The sequence below is a fragment of the Erithacus rubecula genome (assembly GCF_903797595.1).
Source record: "Erithacus rubecula genome assembly, chromosome: 11".
In the NCBI taxonomy this organism is placed as follows: Eukaryota; Metazoa; Chordata; class Aves; order Passeriformes; family Muscicapidae; genus Erithacus; species Erithacus rubecula.
This window is the reverse complement of record NC_136663.1, coordinates 5034765-5053109: the sequence shown is the minus strand read 5'-3', so window position 1 is coordinate 5053109 and position 18345 is coordinate 5034765. Positions and strand designations below refer to the sequence as shown.

General features: G+C 40.8%; 1 protein-coding gene across 3 annotated transcripts in view; it reads right to left on the bottom strand.

Moving 5' to 3' along the window:
- The window catches only part of NAALADL2 (N-acetylated alpha-linked acidic dipeptidase like 2), a 400924-nt gene extending 398903 nt beyond the window's left edge, over window positions 1-2021 (bottom strand). Inside the window, exon 1 of one of the 3 annotated variants that reach the window (XM_079315503.1) lies at window positions 1938-2021. The gene's annotated coding sequence lies outside the window, so the exon portion shown is untranslated. The remainder of the gene's footprint in view (window positions 1-1937) is intronic. The other 2 variants (XM_079315508.1, XM_079315504.1) reach the window with 2 other exon arrangements.
- Window positions 2022-18345: the final 16324 nt, after the last annotated feature.

Genomic DNA, 18345 nt, shown 5'->3' with positions numbered 1-18345 from the left:
TCTGGCCTTTTCATTTTATTAATTTAAATATTGAAAAATAGACTGGCCTTATAGAGGGTTAAGAGGAGGAAGCCAGGACAGTTCTCCATATGAATCTCTGTGCAAGTGCCAGCTGGATTTCGCAGCCCCGTGCTCGGCAAAGCACGGAACAAGAACACTGTTAGTATTCTTGGAGTGCTCTGAAGAGGAACAGGAAAAGGCAAGAAAATAATCTTACTCTGTACCAGAAAGAAGTGCTGGAAAGTCAAAGAGGAGAATTCAAACTCCATCCTCCCCACAGCACACAATCACCATCACTCACAGTCACTCTCATGCATCACGGTGACACTAAAGGTAATAAGTGGTATGTGAAAGAAGGGAAATACTGAAGAGGTGTTGTTGCAGCACATCCCCTTTTCCTCCTGCTCTCCATGCCCTCAAAAGCTTGACATTACTCCCAAGATACTGAAAATAGTGCTTGCTGAACCTCTGCCCAGGAGGGGACCCACCATGCACCCATTCCTCTTGGGATATATTTATTAATGGCTTATAGCAATACACTCTTCCAAATAACCAGAGATCACTTAATCTCTGAGTTCATAATTTAATAACTAATGTAGTCTACCTTGAAATCACTGCTAAGGAGCACGAGGCAGCCCCAACCACAGGCACAGCCCTAAAGCCCAAACAATGGTGGGATGATGATATGGAAGTGTTGATGGCTCCCTAATATCTTAGTTTGTGCACAAAGCTCAGGACCTCTGGGTTTCTCCTGTGCATACAGACAGGTTAGTTCTACCACCATTGAGTTTTATTAATTCTCCATCAAGAACAATTAATATTGAAACTGGTCCAGGACAAAACCAAACAACATAATTCTCATTCTCCCATCATGAAGAGAAGTTGTGTAGGAGAAACAGAACTGAAGATAGTCCTGACCCTTTTTCCTCTACCTGCCTCAGTCTGCAAGTAGACACATATTTGCCCCTGCCATTCTTAGCATATCCCAAATATAAGTGCAAGAGGCACTGCCAGGTGGTACAGTAATGCACATCAGGAAAATCCTCCAAATTCCAAAGTTCTATAGAAAGGGGAAAAACACTCATTTCTTTTCCTCAGGGGCAAAATTGTACTTCACATGTGTGATGGACTGAATAATGCTTCATCACAAGAGCCAATTTTCTTCCAATTCCCCTGCAGCTCCTAAAGCATAGATCTTAGTTTTGTACCTGATTTGCTAAATGGCTTTCCCTTCTATAATACCTTTAAAAATAAAAAGGGATGATAAATACATAACTTCATGATTTACTGTGTTCACCAGAAGGTAAATATTAGGAGGACTATTCTTGCTTAAGAAATATATACTGAAATAAAAATAATAATAAAAAAAAAACCCAAACAAACATGTCACTCCCTCTCTTCCAGAAAGGGTGGATATTCCTCATGGAAAACAAATATCAGAAGAAAAAGCTAAGTAGTTATTAATATGGAAATAGTCTAAAAAAGAAACCCTGTGACTTATACCAGCAAAAAGCCCCAGCACAGTTCCAGCCCACATTGTTTAAATTTTAATATTCTGTATGGTAAAAACATGAGTGGCAAAAAAAAGTTAGGAAAAAAAAACCACATACAATGCACTCATTGCATCAATAAGGTAATTAGAATCATAAGTGTTCCAAGAAAACCAACAGTTCAGCATTTTTCTGCCATGTAAAACTTTGTCAGAAAGGTATAGGACTCTTAAAAAAAACCCCCAAATATTTCTCCCAGTTCTGAATTCTCACTTTGCAGTTTTCACACTGCTTTGCTGCCTGAAAGGCACAGTGAGTAGGTACAGCTTTTTGGCTGTGCTCTCTCTAACTCACCTAGTTCATCCCCACCTCAAAACACATCCACTCAGGTGTGCCTGTGAAACAACCACATAAACTCCATTCCCTTTATGATACTCAAACACCCACCTCCATTCTGGGAAAGGCTCTTCTCCACAGACTGATGATGTCCTGGGTGTCTCACTCTTTTCAGCCTTCCCTCCAACCTGCTTTTCTGTAGATCAGGGTCCCAGAACTGCACCCTGCTCACCCCACAGCTCTGATTTTGCCCCTCTTTTCAAAGCTTCTTTCCAGCAAAGACTCGTGAGAGTGAGTCCCAGCTGCAAACAGTGATGCTCACTGGTGCCTTTTGACAACTCTATGTAGCTCATGAACTCCCAAATGCAAAACTCCTGGCTGCTGTTACCTGAAGGAACCTGCATCATCAGAGCCCAGCCTGGGTTTGGGATTCTAAAAGAAAAACACCTGGCCAGGAAAGGACCCCATCACTAGGACCAAGCCAGGACTTGAACACACAAAGAGTGACTAAAGCATCAGCTGATGCTTGTTTGATGCTCATCCTGATGGGCCTCAAGTCTGAAAAGAACCCCAAAATTTAGGCAACTGTTTTATTAATTCTTGTCACCATGTACTCCACTCCCAGTTATCAAACTGGGAGTTTTTTGCAGAAAAGGGCTGTGTTTGTTGGTGCAATAACAGCTGTGCAATTACATCCAGTCCTCTCCAAAGTTCCACTTTGCATTGCCTGTGAAATGCAGGTTAGAGTTTGTATTAGAAAATCCAAGAACCTTAGGTGCATCTGAACAAGGCTATGGAGAAACAAAATTGCCCCACTGATAAAGGGTGAATGTCCCCCACTGATTTCAAGGCATCACAAATTTTTTTATCATAATGCAGTAAGAATAAATCAGCTTTTCATTATCCAGAAGAGTTAGTATTACTTGTTCTGGAGCTCTCTGCCTTTCTGAGAGGAGTGTGCTCTGAAATATTGTCACTTTTGTTGCTTCCAATATGTCAGCTTGGGAAGGAGATCACAGAAAGAAGATCAGGCCAAGACAAACATTTTACTGCCCTCTTTTCTGCCCTGATTACGATTGCTTTTGGGTTGCTATCACTAAATTTTAGTATCTCATACCAGCCAGATGGAGTTTTTTACTGGGCTCAGTGTCCTTACAAGGTTCAGACTTTGATGAGATCGTATTTCATTTTCAGCTATTGCCCAACCGCAGTGTGTTTTAATTGAAAATTAGCTATTATTTGGCTGTATCTTGTGTCACACTCTGTTTCACATCTGGAACAAGTTTTTAGGAAATCACTGCATCCCTAACCACCTTTGTAGACCCAAATAATAAGATTTTATTCACTCATGTGCTCAGTGTGATGGGAAGGAAGATAAACCAGGCGTGGCTGGAAGCAGCCCTGTGTCCTCCCTGTGTCCTCCCTGTGTCCCAGGCTCCAAGCCCCAACCAGGCAGCCCTGGCTGTACCCTGAGTGATCTCCTGCTGTTCTCCAGGTTCTAAGTGAACCTCCCCCATGGAGAAATTGTGATTTACTTTTTACTTAGTGCTGCCTACAAATAGCCTCTCAGTTTTTAGTCCATTAACAAATCTTTCCTGGGATCTATTAACATGTCACTATGGAATGCCTTTTCCTTCCAAGTTTAATACCTCTTAACTCTCTCTTAATCACATTGCTCTACTCCACTTCATAGCCTGCAGCTTCAGGGAACCTTTGCCTTTTATTAGTACCCATATACAATCATGTTGTCATTCCAAAATCCAGCGCTGCTCTGGGTTTCATAAATTCTTATCACTTTGATTTACTTGGTGTGTCTGCAGCTCCCTGAGAAGGGAGATGTGCAGCAGGGCAAGGGATGAAATGTTTCAGTACAGAGCTGTGCCAGTGCAGGGAGCAGCTGTGCCTGGCAGGAGACACAGCCCCTTCTTCCTGCAGGCAATGTTAACTGATATTGGTTTGGTCAAATCCTTGGTACAACTCCTGGAGGTATTGGAAAACATGGAGATGTGGCACTTGGGGATGTGGTTTGGTGGTGGACTTGGCAGCACTGCAGCAATAGCTGGATTCAATGATCTTAAAAGTCTTTTCCAATCTGAGTGATTCTGTGATTGCTGTTCTGACAGCTGGTGAGAGCTGACAGACTTCCATGCTCGAAAAGCTGACTGCTCCTACCTTGGTGGTGCCCCATACAGGAAGAGGAAGATCTCTGATGCCTGGTGAGGGAGAGAAGGGACTACCTGTCTGCACCACATTTTTAATTATTTGCACCTCTAGGTGAGGAAAAAGAATACTGAAATTCCTTCTTAGAAATGCACATTTAGGTATCTGTTTTACCTGTTGGTTGGGGTAATATTATGCATTTTATAAAGGTACTTGTGAGTGACATAAGAAAGTTTCAGTGTGATAAATCTGTAGTCTCTATTTGGTAAATTCCTTATTTATGTCACAGAATTCATTACTGGAGGTGACAAAACTAAGATTATGAAATTGTGTAAAAGCAGCTCCTGATGATTCTCTTATGTTTTTGTTTTTTGTTTTTGTTTTTTTTCCAATGCCATTTTTGCTGAGAAGCATATTATAATGCCATTTAAGTACTAGGAACATGAACAAGATGGATTCACTAATTAAATGGGAACAAGGTCCAGCCTGACATCTCTAAAATACAGCAGATCCCATCATAGCCACATGCTTGTCTCCCTGCTGTTAGAGATTTGTCATTGGCAAGGTACCTGGGTTTTGTCTCAGCATCATGTCAAAGAATCTGAAAAATATCTCTTTTCTCTTCTAATAGGACACCATCTGCCTTTTTTTTAGAGTAGACTCCAAGCAGGCATTGTCTGGGTCTATTTAAGCATTTTTTGTCTGTTCCTGGTTTCTTTGCAAGAGTTTTTGATTTTTTCCCCCACAAGTCTGAGTTGCTGCAATGTGCTCTGTGTGGTGGAAATATTCAAAAGCATTGGGAAAGTGCAGCTTGTAGAGAATGCAGCTGCCTGCCTGTGAAATGGTATTAGACACAGAGAATATCGATTCTTTGGCATCTATATCAGCTTCCTGTTTATTTCTGAATATCATTTGAGTTCTAGTTTTTTACCTGTTTGGATCCTGACAGGTTACTGGGTTTGTCTATATGAATTGCCATAGCAACTGTGGTGCTGGAGCAAACAGCCATGAGCTTTAATGGCCTGGGGGTCTGCAGCGGAGCACTCTTAATTTAGAGGCCTTCATATCTCCAATCTAGTCGTTTTACCAGCTTGATTGGGCTTATTTTCTGTACTTCAGCATGACTCACATTGTGATCTGTGGGCCAGAGGGAGAGGAGAGATGTGAGCTTGTGTTGGTTTATTTAGGAAGGATTACATTCTTTGAATAAAACACCATTCTAGAATGAAACCCAAAGTGTAGATTGGCTCAGATGTATATTTTGATGCAGAAGTTATGTTTGGCTTTATTGCAAGGCTTGGTTTCACATCTGAAGCCGAGATGAGACCCTGAGCACTAAAGCATCCCATTAGCTTGTGCTGAATCTGAATTTGGCCCGGGCTGTGCTGTGCCTCAGGTGCCCCAGTGCTCAGCCTGAGCAGTGCTCAGGAGCTGCTCTTTGCAGCTCTCTGCAGCTCTGGACTCTGTCACAGCAGCTGCTGAGGCAGTGTTACCATTGCTGTTCTCACAGCTTTGTTTAATTGTTCCTGTGGCTGTGCACCTGCAAACCCCAGTAATTTTATATGGCAGGTTCTGGTGGGAAGCCATTACCACTGGTGTGAAAATCAACCCTTTCCCCCAGCTTGTTCATACCTCCTTTTGTAGGTGCTAGTTTGTGTCGGAGACAACTGAAACAACAAAGCAGTGTTTGTATACTCTATACTATTAGTATTTTAAACCCTGAAATATAAGCCAGTAACAAGTGCACAGGAGGTTAATGGCCAATGTGCAACAATTTCTTTAATTACTGTACTCAGCTGTAATCAAGCCACAAAGAGGAGCATCCAAGAGAGGGTTTGGGTTGATCCCACTGGGAAAAAAAGCAAATAATAAATAGTGGGAAATCATGCAAGAAAAATCATCATCTTTCTCTTCATCTTCACCATTGTACAGGAGAAACAGCCCGGAGGACACTTGTCAGGGAATCCCAGCACTGCTCTTCCCAGCTGCCCACAGAGGAGTTTCCCCCTCTCCTTCTGTGTGTCCTCATCTGCAGACCCTGCTCACACTAATCTGAGAGTGGGGCTCAACACCCTGCATGCAACAGCCCCGACAGTCTGAATAGGAATTATGTGAATTATTGAAACCATGAGGGTAGGGAAAGTCACACATGGTGCTATGGCAGATAAATCACATGGCATTTTTTTGGTTTTTACTGGGTCTGCCTCATTCACTCAAATTTTATGCCTTAAATAACGCAAAATTCCAATGTAGATTTCAATATAGATGATAACAGGTATGTAGTTGTCCACTTGATCAGTTCTTACACATATCTAACAGCCATTACAGTTTTACCTGCCATACTGCACCTTTTTTAATAAAAATTGTGCAGCTGGTGTTTTTCTCAGTTGGAACAGCTGGGTGTCAAAAGCCAAACTGCCCAACCAGTCTGTGTGAGCACCAGAAGCAGACACCTGCCCACTCATTTTTTGACAGGCATGGCTTTAGTCACAGTTTCTGTGAAAATAAGTATTATTGAAAGTACATTTTCTCTTTTACCACTGAGACAGTTTTTAACAGTTGTGGACATTCCCATGTCCTTCAGATGAATGAAGGCTACCTATCTTCTCCCTAGAACAGCCAACATCAAGCAAGGGAAGCTGAAATTACTCTGAAAAGGCAACTTTATGTGAATCTGGAATATCCAGAGGTGCACTGACCTATTCACTCACATTACATCTCCTTGACTGCTGTTGCTTGTAGAGAGATGAGCAAAGCCAGAAAAGTCATTCAACTTTTGCCTTTTGGGCAATCCCACTCTGCACTTTTCCTTCCTCAGAAAGCTTCAAGAGCAGCTATTTTCACAACCTGAGTGTTAACAGAGTTGGCTGCTGTGATGCAGTTACCAGGTGACTCTGTCAGACCCAAATCTTGGTCTCCTGTGCCAGCACGGAATGGGGGATGAAAAAGGAGAAAAAGTGTAAGACAATTGTGGTTTTACAGTCTCCTTTCTCAGCTTGCAAGCTGGAGATAGGAGCAGACAAGCTTTACGATGGTGTGGAGAAATCAATACATTTTCATTGATTCTTGTAGCTGCAGAACTCTCACCCAGGCACAAGTACAGGGTGAGAGCATTAGAACATGGATGTCCTGCCACACCACCTGTGCTCCTGAGAAATCTGCTCTTGGCTCCACCAGGGATGGAGCCTGATCCTGATTGCAGCAACAGCAGCTGACCCGGGATCCCTCTCAGCAGGTCCTGCAAATTATCCCCTGCACAGACCAGAAACTCCAACAAAGCCAGCTCAAGGCACAGCTTCACTTAAGGAAAATACTGCTTTTACAAAAGGCTATTTTCAAACAATTACACAAAGTCTATCGAAACAATGCATTGTATTCCAAAAGAAGGAGGTCCACACAGTTACATAGAAATAGAAACATCAGAACAAAACAGCTTGGAAAACCAGCTGAGAAGTTGCATAGTCAGAACAGAATGTAATTAACAACTTGGAACAAGTATATAGTTTTGAAAAAAAGGAATTGCAAACAAATTATAAAAATTTGAGTATGAAAAATGAAAAATAATTGAAGCAGACTTGTGAGGGTTACATTTAGTTTACATTTTTGCAAATCCTCTAAAGACATCAGTGAGAGCCTTTTAGAGTTGTTTTGATTTTGCAGAAACATTAATTTCCTTAATTGGCATTTTCAGTTTCTGGTAGAAAATTTCTGACCTGCTCAACTCTACTGAGAATCTGTTCATTAGCAAAGTGTGAGGGTCTGTCACCATTTTCAGCTCTGCAAAGCTGTCAGATGGTGTAAAGCTTACTGGAAGGTCCTTTTCCTGTTATGGCCCACCTTTGCCGGTGACATTTTAGAACAGATTTGATTGTGCCACGATGGAGCTGACCTTTGTGCCTTTTCTTCCCGTTTCTTCAGCAGAGTCCATTATCTCTTGATCCAAATTCCTTCAGCTCTTCTCTTTGACTTTGTGTTACTTTCCACTTCATTCCCAGGCTGCACCGCCTAACACCCTATACCTGCTTTTGATGTCACCAAACAGGGACAATGACTATAAAGTTATTTCCCTTTACAAGTCAAACCTGGAAGGTCTCTCTGTTGTTGTTCATTCTATTTCCATTGCTGGTGTAACTGTCCTTGTTGTTTTTCCCACTAGTGAAGAAAGGGCAAGTGTCATAATCACTGAAGCAAAGACTTTGCTTTGAAGCTGTATTGATTTTTCCTTTTCCCTTCTGAAGCTTTGCCAGGCTCCATAAAAGCCTGTCTCTTGTTCAGAAACTCTTTGGACTGAGAGACAGCAGGGGCAGCAGAGCCAGCGGGGCGCAGTGGGAAGTTAGGGCATCTGCTGGGGAATGACAATCATGACAGCAGCAAGGAAAAGAAAGAGGTCATTTTATTTTTAACTGTACTCTGAGAATGGTTGTGGATCAGCACAAAGCCGAATGGGAAGCACAGCTTTAATTCCAATTGTGATTCCTCCTTGTCTGAACCTGAATATGAACATTTTTCTAGGGTTAAGCTGTTGACAGCAAGACACTGAGACCACTTAAGAGGCAGCTTGGCTAGAGGCTTAACCACAAAGGTGACAACAGCAGGACATTTTGGCACAATGCTGTAAAGATGTGAGCCTTATCCTGCACTGGACTGGAGCAGCAGCTTTATCTGGACTCACAGAGAACTCCTGAAAGGAGATCCAGGGCTACCACAGGATTCCTGTTCAAGGGATCTGAAATACTCTGTTTAGGCTGAGCTTATGCAGAGCAGAAATATACAATAGCATTTATTCAGCTCACATGTACTGCAAGGACCCAAAATGACTCTCCTACCACAAAATGCCTTTGTCTTTTGCAGGTTCCTTGCAGTCTGTGACCACACACACTTCTTGGTCACCTGTGCATTGGAGAGTCTCTCACTCTCAGCACACAGATAGGTGCTGGCTTTAAGCCTTAATGAAAGGTGGTGTCTCCCAGTGCCTCCACCACTCTTCCAACACATTTCATTCATGCTGACTCAAAGGAAAGGATGTCAGTTATTAAAACATCAATGCCACTTCTTGCCATACTTCTGTATTTCTTGGAGCTGTCAGGCTGGGAGAGCTGGTCCTCCAAAGCTCATTAGATAAACACCTGCTGCTGGAGCTGCATGTAAAATTACAGCAGCTGCCTTTTGTAGACTAGGTAAAATAATAACTTTTGTAGTTTTTTAAATTTCTTTTTTTTTTTTTTTTTTTTTTTTTTTTTTTTTTTTTGTAAAATTAGTGCTGACTACCAGAAATTAAATAGCAACAATAAGAATTATTCTTACCGCTCATGAGTGTAGTCTCACACTCCCAGACAGAAAGTTATTTAAAACCAAAAAATCCATAAAATGGCTTCCAAATTCTCAGGTATTTTGAGAATTGGGCATATGAGAGAGCTGGAAATGAAGTGTTTTTTGGTTTTTTTTTTTTTTTTTTAACACCTCCACAAAACCTATTATCAACAGCAGGGAGAGGGTTTTGTTGATTAAAGGAATGTTTCACTATTCATTTGTAAGGGAAGTGAATCATTAAGTGCTGTCTGAAAACTTTCTTCATACTGAATAGAAAGAGAATGTTTTGTGGTCGTTAGGGCTTGCAGGAATAGCCTGAACACCCACCACCATCTCTGTGCTTCAGATCAGCTCTGCTCCAGCTGCTGATTCCACTTGTCCATGGGCTGCAGGCTGCCCCCACTGCAACAGCTCCACTGCTGCTTTTCCTCCCCCTTCCAACCAGCTCTTCCAGCCAGGGCAATTTTGCAGCCTCTTTCTCCAAGGAGAGGAAGCATCTTAAAGCTGTGCCCCCTGCACAGGGGAAGAAAAGCATAACAGCTGCTGTTTGCCCTGGTTTTTTTTTCATTACAGCAAGTAATGAATAGAAGGAAGCTGCTTGGGTGTCCTGCTCCAGCTCTGACTTTGCAGTTTCCTGTGATATCTTTTGGGGCATGTCACACTGTTGACTTCTGCACCTGTGTTAGCCACCCAGTTCTCAGTGTACATTTGTTTTCATTATTCCTGCACCCTCCTGCTGTTTTTTCTGACAAGCTCAGGATCTGAAAGCTGCTCTCCCAGACCTTTAAGTAACAAGCCATCATCAGCTGTGCTGTGTACAGACGGCTGCAGCTTGAATTTGTTTCCACAAAAGGCACATTACAATACCTGCTTAATCAGCACTTACCTAAGTTTGCTCATGCCAGACAGAGTCAATTTACAGACCCTGCCTGCTGTTGACCCTGCTGTCTGCTCTAGGTTATTCTGGCCTGCCTCCACTTTCTGTTAGTATTTTTAATTGTGAGTTTTAACTCTTGCCTAATGGGGCAGAAGCTCATTACAGATCTGTCTGAGACAAGTGAGAGGGACCCATGGAAAGGAGCTGGAGTGGGGTTGGATAGGGACAAAATGGGTCTGTACCTTCCTGTTCTTCATCTGCCATTGAATGCAGATGAAAAAGGTCCAGTACCACTGTCCCCTTGCCCAATGGAACAGAGAATCCAGGTTTTGGAATGTGATGCCTCACTGCCAGTTTAACCCAGAGCAGCTCTGAGTCTGCTCCTTGCTCGTGTTGCAGCTGAATGAGCTCAGAGCTGTTGGAGGAATTATCCTGTGGGTAGGCATCTCAGGATTGCAGGGGGTAAATGCTCAGTGCAGCCTTGAAATCATGATGGTTTATTGTTATTCTTTCCTTTTTGTGCTGAAAACGTGTGGAATAAAACTAGCTCATTCAGAATAATAGTTGCAGTGTAATTTTGTAAAAATTTTGAAAAATACGGGCTATTTTTCGATATATTACTAAATAATAATAATAATTTTCTTTGACCAAAGAAAACATGATTTTTTTTTTAGCCAAGAAATAAAAGATTGGTAAAATTATTATAGCACTTCTTTTTCTTTGATTTTTTAATGAGAATTTTCTTTCTTCTATGCAACTATGTATTGTTGATCCCATTTTACAAATAGTTTCACATTATGGGAAAAATGTAGTCTATCCTACATCCTTGCTAGATGGGGTGTCAAAGGTCTGCAAATTTCAAGTTCACCTTCTTAAAGTATGATCAGTTTACACCACCCACAACCAGGTTCAAACCAGAGCAACACAGACCCAGGATGAACATCCATGAAAAAATAAACTCAGCACCTACCTGAGGGTTTGTGGACAGATCACAGAAATTATGCAGTCAGCTCCACAAACTGATTTATGTCAACTGTGAGGAAATTTCAGATCTGCTCTACTTTGGAAACAAACAGCTAAAAATTTTAGTTACTGTCACTCAGTGTGCAGCAAAACCACAGCAGGTCTGCTGTGAGGTAACAGATGTGAGAGTTAAGGTCACCAGCAAGCCAACAGTTCAGGTTAAAATTTTAAGCTCAGAAAATGTTTGCTTGTTCTTTTTCTCAAGATTTTTTTCTAATATTTAATTTGCTGTTTCTATTTCCTTCACACCAGACCACAGATCCAGCTCCATTTCCATCATGGCAGTGATAAAAACTTGAAATCAGCTCTTTGGTAGCTCTCTCCTGCTGTTTCAGTCTGATGCCTGTAAATTCCCTGTGGAAGGCTGACAGCACTTATCCTTACCAACCTGCACAGAGATGCTTTCCAGTGCCAGTGCTGCCTTTTGATGGCCTTTCTTGGTTTTCCAGTGAGACATTGGCACTGCCCAGACAGCTGGAGGAGCTATGGAAGCTGCAGTGTTTATGGTAAAAAGCTGGATGGTTTTTTTACACTGTCACAATGCTTGTACAGAGCAGCTGCATTCCAATCACCAAGCTGGAGTGTACCTGTGCAACAGCCTCACAACATCCCAGGGCTGTGTGCCACTAGCATCGGCCAGGCAAAGACATTTTTACACTCAAAAGTTGAACAAGAACGTTCAAGATTTCTTGTTTCATTAGCATGTACCTGTAAGAATGGAAATGGAAAAGAGAGTAGATATTAATGCAAATCTAATTGCAGAAGCTGTCTGAATGCCAACAGGGAAATACCTGTTGTCAAAGATGAAAGACAAGACATCTCCCATTTCCCAGAAGTGCTCTTTATTAACTTTGTGAAAGTCAAGCAGCTAATATCCAGGTAAGTGTTCTTCCTGCACAAGCTCTTTTGCTCTCCTTCTCAGAAAATGCCCTACAGAATGCAGGACTGAAGGTAAGGACACATAGGTAATGGTCACAATATTGGAAAAGGGTATTTTCTGATGTTTAACCACACTAACACCTCTACTGCAGACCCAAGGCTGCTATGCCCAGTATCTGGATTAATGAGATGGCAACTTCCTGGCAAATTATTCAAATAAATGAGAGTTTCTTGAAGATACTGGAATGAATGAGTCCAAGGAATGCTCACAGCTGTTATCTGAAATTCATAGTTTTCTAGCTTTGACTTCTAACCTGAGAAAGCATCTTTACAAAAGCCTTACAGATCAACACAGGATGGACATGTATTTGGTGCTGATTGCACCACAGGTAGTCCTCTTCAGCTGGTGCTTTTCCTATTGATCTCTCCTCTAAATGGGTGATGTTTAATAGCTTCATAAGCAATGAAGCCATCAATATCTGTAAGGATTTACACCTCTTTGACCACAGCGTGTGGCAAATATTGCTATCAGCTTTATGTGTTTTGTTCTGTTTGTTTTCAGCTTTTCAGTTAATCTGATTGCAACACACAGCATGAGGTTCAGAGGTTTGAACAAATGAAGCCAAGGCACTCATGTAGCTCCTCTCCAAGACATAAGTGATCATATTCTGCCTAACTCTCTTAATAGCACTAATGATTTACAGGACAATCAGTTCCGTCTCTGGTTAAATAAGTTCACAGTGATTTATATGTAGTATTGTTCTAAAGTATGTTTTTATAAATCTTGTGATCCTAAGTGCTTGTCACATGGATGTCAGAGACCACACAGAAGTCTAAAAATACTCATGTAAGCCCTTCTGCAAATGCTTGACATCAATGCAGCTATTGTATATCTTCATGCTCAACACAGGTTAAAATAGTGCCAGTCACTGTGGCAGTGTAACTGGAGGCTGCTAAGCTCACAGAAATAATTTATTATGCTGCTTACAGCTAATAAAACTCTGTGTGCTTTGGGGCAGTTTTTGAAAATACAACTCTCATCCTTTTTCACATGTGAACTCTTGCTGTTCCTATCATCCCTGGTAGTCCTTAGACAAAGGCTTGAAGCCTGCAAACACACTCAAAACCAGGAGAAAGTGGAATGTCTGACTGCATAAAATAAGGACTCCCTTGCACCAGAGCAGGCAGTTGTCTTTTTTGTTAAGTAGAGCTATTGTGTGTTAAATGTGTCTAAACCCACGCTAACTTCTGAGGAGAATCAGCCCATTTGATCAAAGACACTCAAACTGGCAAAACACAGCAGTCTCACCAAGTGCTACAAGAAGCCCCATTTCTGCTGGTGTGCCAGCCTGCTCAGTAGTGGTTTGATCTCCAAAATTCACTCCTCTGGGCCAGTATTTTTCCTCCAGCTCCTCTTCCCTGCTTTCTCTCCCCTACGGCATTTCTCTGTTCTGCATTTCTACTTTGCTAACTCACTGCTAATGGGAGTTACCCCTCAAAAAGCAATATCACAGGGAATGAAGCATTGTGGAACTGGCAATTGTTGTAAACCTCAACTATGTGCCTGACCTTGGATGCATCTATCTTGTTTTGGAGCTATTTATAAAGATAGAAGAAATGTGAACAACTCCAGCCCAGCTAACCATCCCAAGGCAGAATCCACTCTGAAATGCATTCCATGCTATAGAAGCCATGTATAACTTCCCTGTAATAGTAATTGTAGCAATGATTACTATTGTAAAGTTTCTACCCTCTAAAGTCTTTTAAATGAGGATTTTTCATTACTTCATGCCATTCAGTTCTCATCACTGCTAGTCTTACTTCCTCAGCCCGAGGCACATTGTAATAGAATAAAAACTGGGTATGAAAAGTTGTGATTCTGATCTTTGAACTAAAAAAAAAAAGATGATTGTTAATAACATATGTATGTATAACTAGCTGCTTGTGTCAGGCTTTCATAGTTAAGCATACTGAAAGACAGAAAGGACAGTAAATTTTTTCACCTCCTTTTGGCTTTCTCTTAGGCAGCAAGGAAAAACAGATAACCAGCAGATGATGATTTATCCAATACTATAATTCCTACACTAGACACTTAACACTGGTAGTTAAAATTAGAAAGAATTTCATGCTGATAACCTTCAACATCCAGCACAGACCTACAGCAGAAACACCTCTTACAATCATACCCAAAACCTCAACCCTCCTGCTCCCTGAAGAAGGAAAGCAAAGGGCTGTTCCAAGTTAAAAACAAGTAGAAAATTTGGTTTGATGGTGCCCATCTGCATTTCATTCCTCCTGCAAGGAGAGGGGCCCATCTTTCTCAGGTGCAGTCAGCAGAAATTTGGCTGTTTCCGCAGGGGGTCAGTTCAGTGGAACAGCTGTAGCACAGACAGGCAGCAAAACCACTTCAGAACAAAGCCTGAGTGCCTGCCCAGCCACAAAAACACAGCAGCACTTGTCTGAAGTATGGCCATGAGCTGCAAGGTGTTAATTTTTCAAGCTTCTGATCTAGCAAGAAGCTGAGTTCATGAGCCTCTGCTCATGTCTGGAGGCAAACACTTGCCTTAGCTCCAAGTTCCCTGTGAAATTTCACCTCTGGCATCTTTCAAAGAGAAAAATTGCCATCTGTGTGTGGTGGATAATTCAGTGATGGCTGTGAGCTCCCTGGCAATTCCTGTCATTGACTGAAGGCATTCTTGTCCTTAGCCAGGAGAGGCTGGCCTTGCCCCTACTGGATGCTGGAGACACTAGAGCAGCCTGGATTTCCATTCCCACCCTGAACAGCAGTCCATTGTAACTGGGAGCTCATGAATTAATATCTCTGGATAGATATGCAACTACAAGAAAAACAATTCAAACCAGAATTCCCACCTGAAGGAACAAGAACACTGATAAAATTAAGTGAAGAAAACAGATTTAAATTATTCCAAATACTTGCATTTGTGTGAGACAGTAGAAGCAATGTGAGAGGGAATGAAGAACAAGATTGCACTTATCACACAAGAAACAATTTTTAAAAACCCTAACGCAACCTGTAAGGAAACAAGAAAAAATAAATTCATAAATGAAAGGATTATGACATTTAGGTAAATGATGGATGAATTAGAGACAGCTAACTGCACCAAGCAATAGTCCATACTGAAACAACTCAATATAAAACAGAGAGTTTCTACTATTAAAATAAAATCCCTAAGTTGAATGGAGCCAGGACAAGTATGAATTCAACAAAGGGGAATTCACATGCAGTATTACAATACAGTCTAAATTCTAGTAGCCAACAAGCCCTTTTAGACTTAAGATAAACTGTATTGTTGAAAACAGATTATTTATACTTAAAAAAAAATCTCAGATATATAATTATTATCAATCTTGTATTAAATTTTATAAATGTTTCCTCTTCTGTCAAACACAGCAGAATTTGTGACTGTGTCCATGCTTCTGTGTTGTATCTCAGAACTGGCAGTGCTTTTCCAGAGAAGTCTCTTTTCATTAATTTAACCCTGCTCTTTTATCCTAGACAAGGCAAAAGGAAAAAAGTCCAAGAAGGTATCTGGCTGCAGCAATTAAAGTTGTATCTCTGTCTTCTGGTGAGCCTTCAGAGAAACAAGATTCTCAAAATAGCCTAGAAGACAAAACAAAACAAACCAAAACAAACCCAAAACCCAACTCCCAAACCCTGTTTTTTTATTTTTTCTATTACATTTTCTGCTCTTGGATGGTGAAGTCGTGATTCATGAGAGGAAACCAATGGTTCCTGTTATCTTCATCTTCTGTGGAAAGCAGGGTGCACTTATTCCAGTTAAATACTGGGGAGAGAAAATACATTTATGGCAAATGGATGGATGGTAAAGAAAAAATCAGCACATGATTGAACAAGGGAATCTCTACTAGCTGAACAAGAGTAATTGTTTTTGGGTGTTATTTACCACGGTGAAGGTCCCACTTTCCACTTTCATGGCATTGCTCTAGACTTGCTTCTATGCAAATAAGAGCAAAATTTATTCATTAGTTCAGCTGAATATCACCACTACATAGGAGTAACCTTATGAAAAGTAGGAAAAACAACCATATATTTGTCATCAATCAGTGAAATATTGCACAGCTTTTTCTGAAAATGCATGTGGTGTCAGATGAACCATGGATTATTTCTAGAACCTTTCATATAGTCTTAACTGCTCAAAATTACTGCTGAAGTTGTTTCTAGAAACCACTGGATGAAACAGGTACCCCTCACCCTCCCAAACAGCTTCCTGACACAAGGTTCTGCCCCACTCTTCATTTTATTCCAGGGAAAATTTATCAAATGTATAAACGAAGTGTATTGCACAGGGTCTGGCCCACAACTGCTTTGCAGTCCCAAATTTGTTTTTCTATCCTTCACACCCAGGAGGTCCTGTCAGGTTCTCTGACTTCCTCAGTAACTGAACAAAATCACTAGGTCAATTTTTTTTCCTTTTTTATGTATTTTTAATAATGCAGTTGAGGTGTTATTATCTCACAGAGTCTTTCACCAACCTCTTGTTAGCTGAACTCTGGTATTATCATGTCTGAGTGCCAGTGGTATCAAGTTCTGCTCACAGATGCTGTTGCCTGGCCCTGCTGACATCAAGAGGGGAAAATTCAGATGACAGAGAAAATCCAGCTATTTCTGTCCAGAATTTATAGCAACATGTGGCCCAGTTGTCTGTCTCTTCCCTTCCAGAAAGGAGCAGAACAGAGCAGACTTCCAACTGCTGTAAAGTGTCATTGTGTCTTTGACATATAGGTCAACATACAGATTTGAGGATCAGGAAGAACTGAATGTTCCTTTCCATATAGATTTTAACATAAAAATTGCTACAGCATGCTAAGGCTGCAGGCTCTGGTACTAATCTCTTCTTTGCATCCATGAATTCAGTTTTTGGGTTTTTTTAATGCAGAAGGGTTTTTTCCCCCCCCTGAATTTTGACATTATGTGCAAATATCCATAAGCATATTGTAAAGCATGTTTTAGAGCCTGGTAGTGCTCATAAATCAGGATAGTTACACTTGTAATAATTTCTGTGAGTGGGTGTTCATGTGCAGGAGAAGATATGCAAAATTGGACAGTGATATGAGCCATGATGAACATTAAAGGTCCAGAAGCAGATCAATAGCTGGTGTAAATTGTCAGGGCTTCATTGATTCCACTGGTCCCACAATAAATATTAATTCAGCTGGAGCTAAAAGGATTGCCATTATCTTATCAGCTGCTCAATGGCAGTGGAAAATGGAGAATGAGGGGCAGGCCTTACCTCCACACCTTTGAATGGTGCCAAAATTCCCTGGTTGGTCAAATGGTTTGAAATCTCCTTTATTGTCTGTGTGTGGGTAAGCACGTGGAGACAGATGCATTTATACACAAGAAAGCATTTTCTGAGACAAATACACAGCTTCTACTGCTGTGATGGCACTTTTATCTTCAAATAAAATCAAAATAAATTTCAAGAGACTGTATAAAATTGGCTTGTACAAATTTGTTGCACTTCTATGAGGTTTTTTTCATTCATCCCAGTAGCAAAGGGACAAGAAACTCAGGTTTTAATCCATAATTTACATACAGTACTTAAATTCTTTTTCAAAACTAAAGCTTATTACAGAAATGATGGTTTCCCAGGTGTACAAATTACTGAGAATTATAATATTAACAAAAAGGAATGAAGTCAGGTTGCATATAAAAATCTACACCTCCTAGGTGACTCTCAACAGGTTTTTTCCGAAACATTTTCTGCCAGATAAAGTTCATTACCTTGTTTAACAATTTTCCATTTCAAGAAGTTAAGATTTTACTGAACCTGTGTATAAGAAATTAATTATACAATGGCATGAAGAGAACCTATGAGAAAAGGGACTTTGTGCATGGCTGGTGATGAACTCATTGATTCTGTGAAGTTCCCTTGAACACCTTATCAGATGCTGCTGATTTCTGGTCTGCATACAAATGTATTGATGTGGCAGAATGGAATCAAATTAGAATGTTTAGAGTAAAAGCCCATTTGCCATGTTTCAAATTGTTCATATTTACTTGGAGGCCTCAGGAGGATATCTTAATCTTATAGTGTTATTATTTCAAACAGAAAAAGAGATTTTTAATGTTATTTGGAGAATGTCCCTTAGCTTGCAGACTGAAAAAAAAAAAAAAAACAAACCAGAACTGCTGCAACAGATATTTTGACAAGAGCTTTAAATGAGAAATAACAAAACCTCTGAAGGGAATTTCCCATTAATCTGATTTATTTGGAAGCACATTTT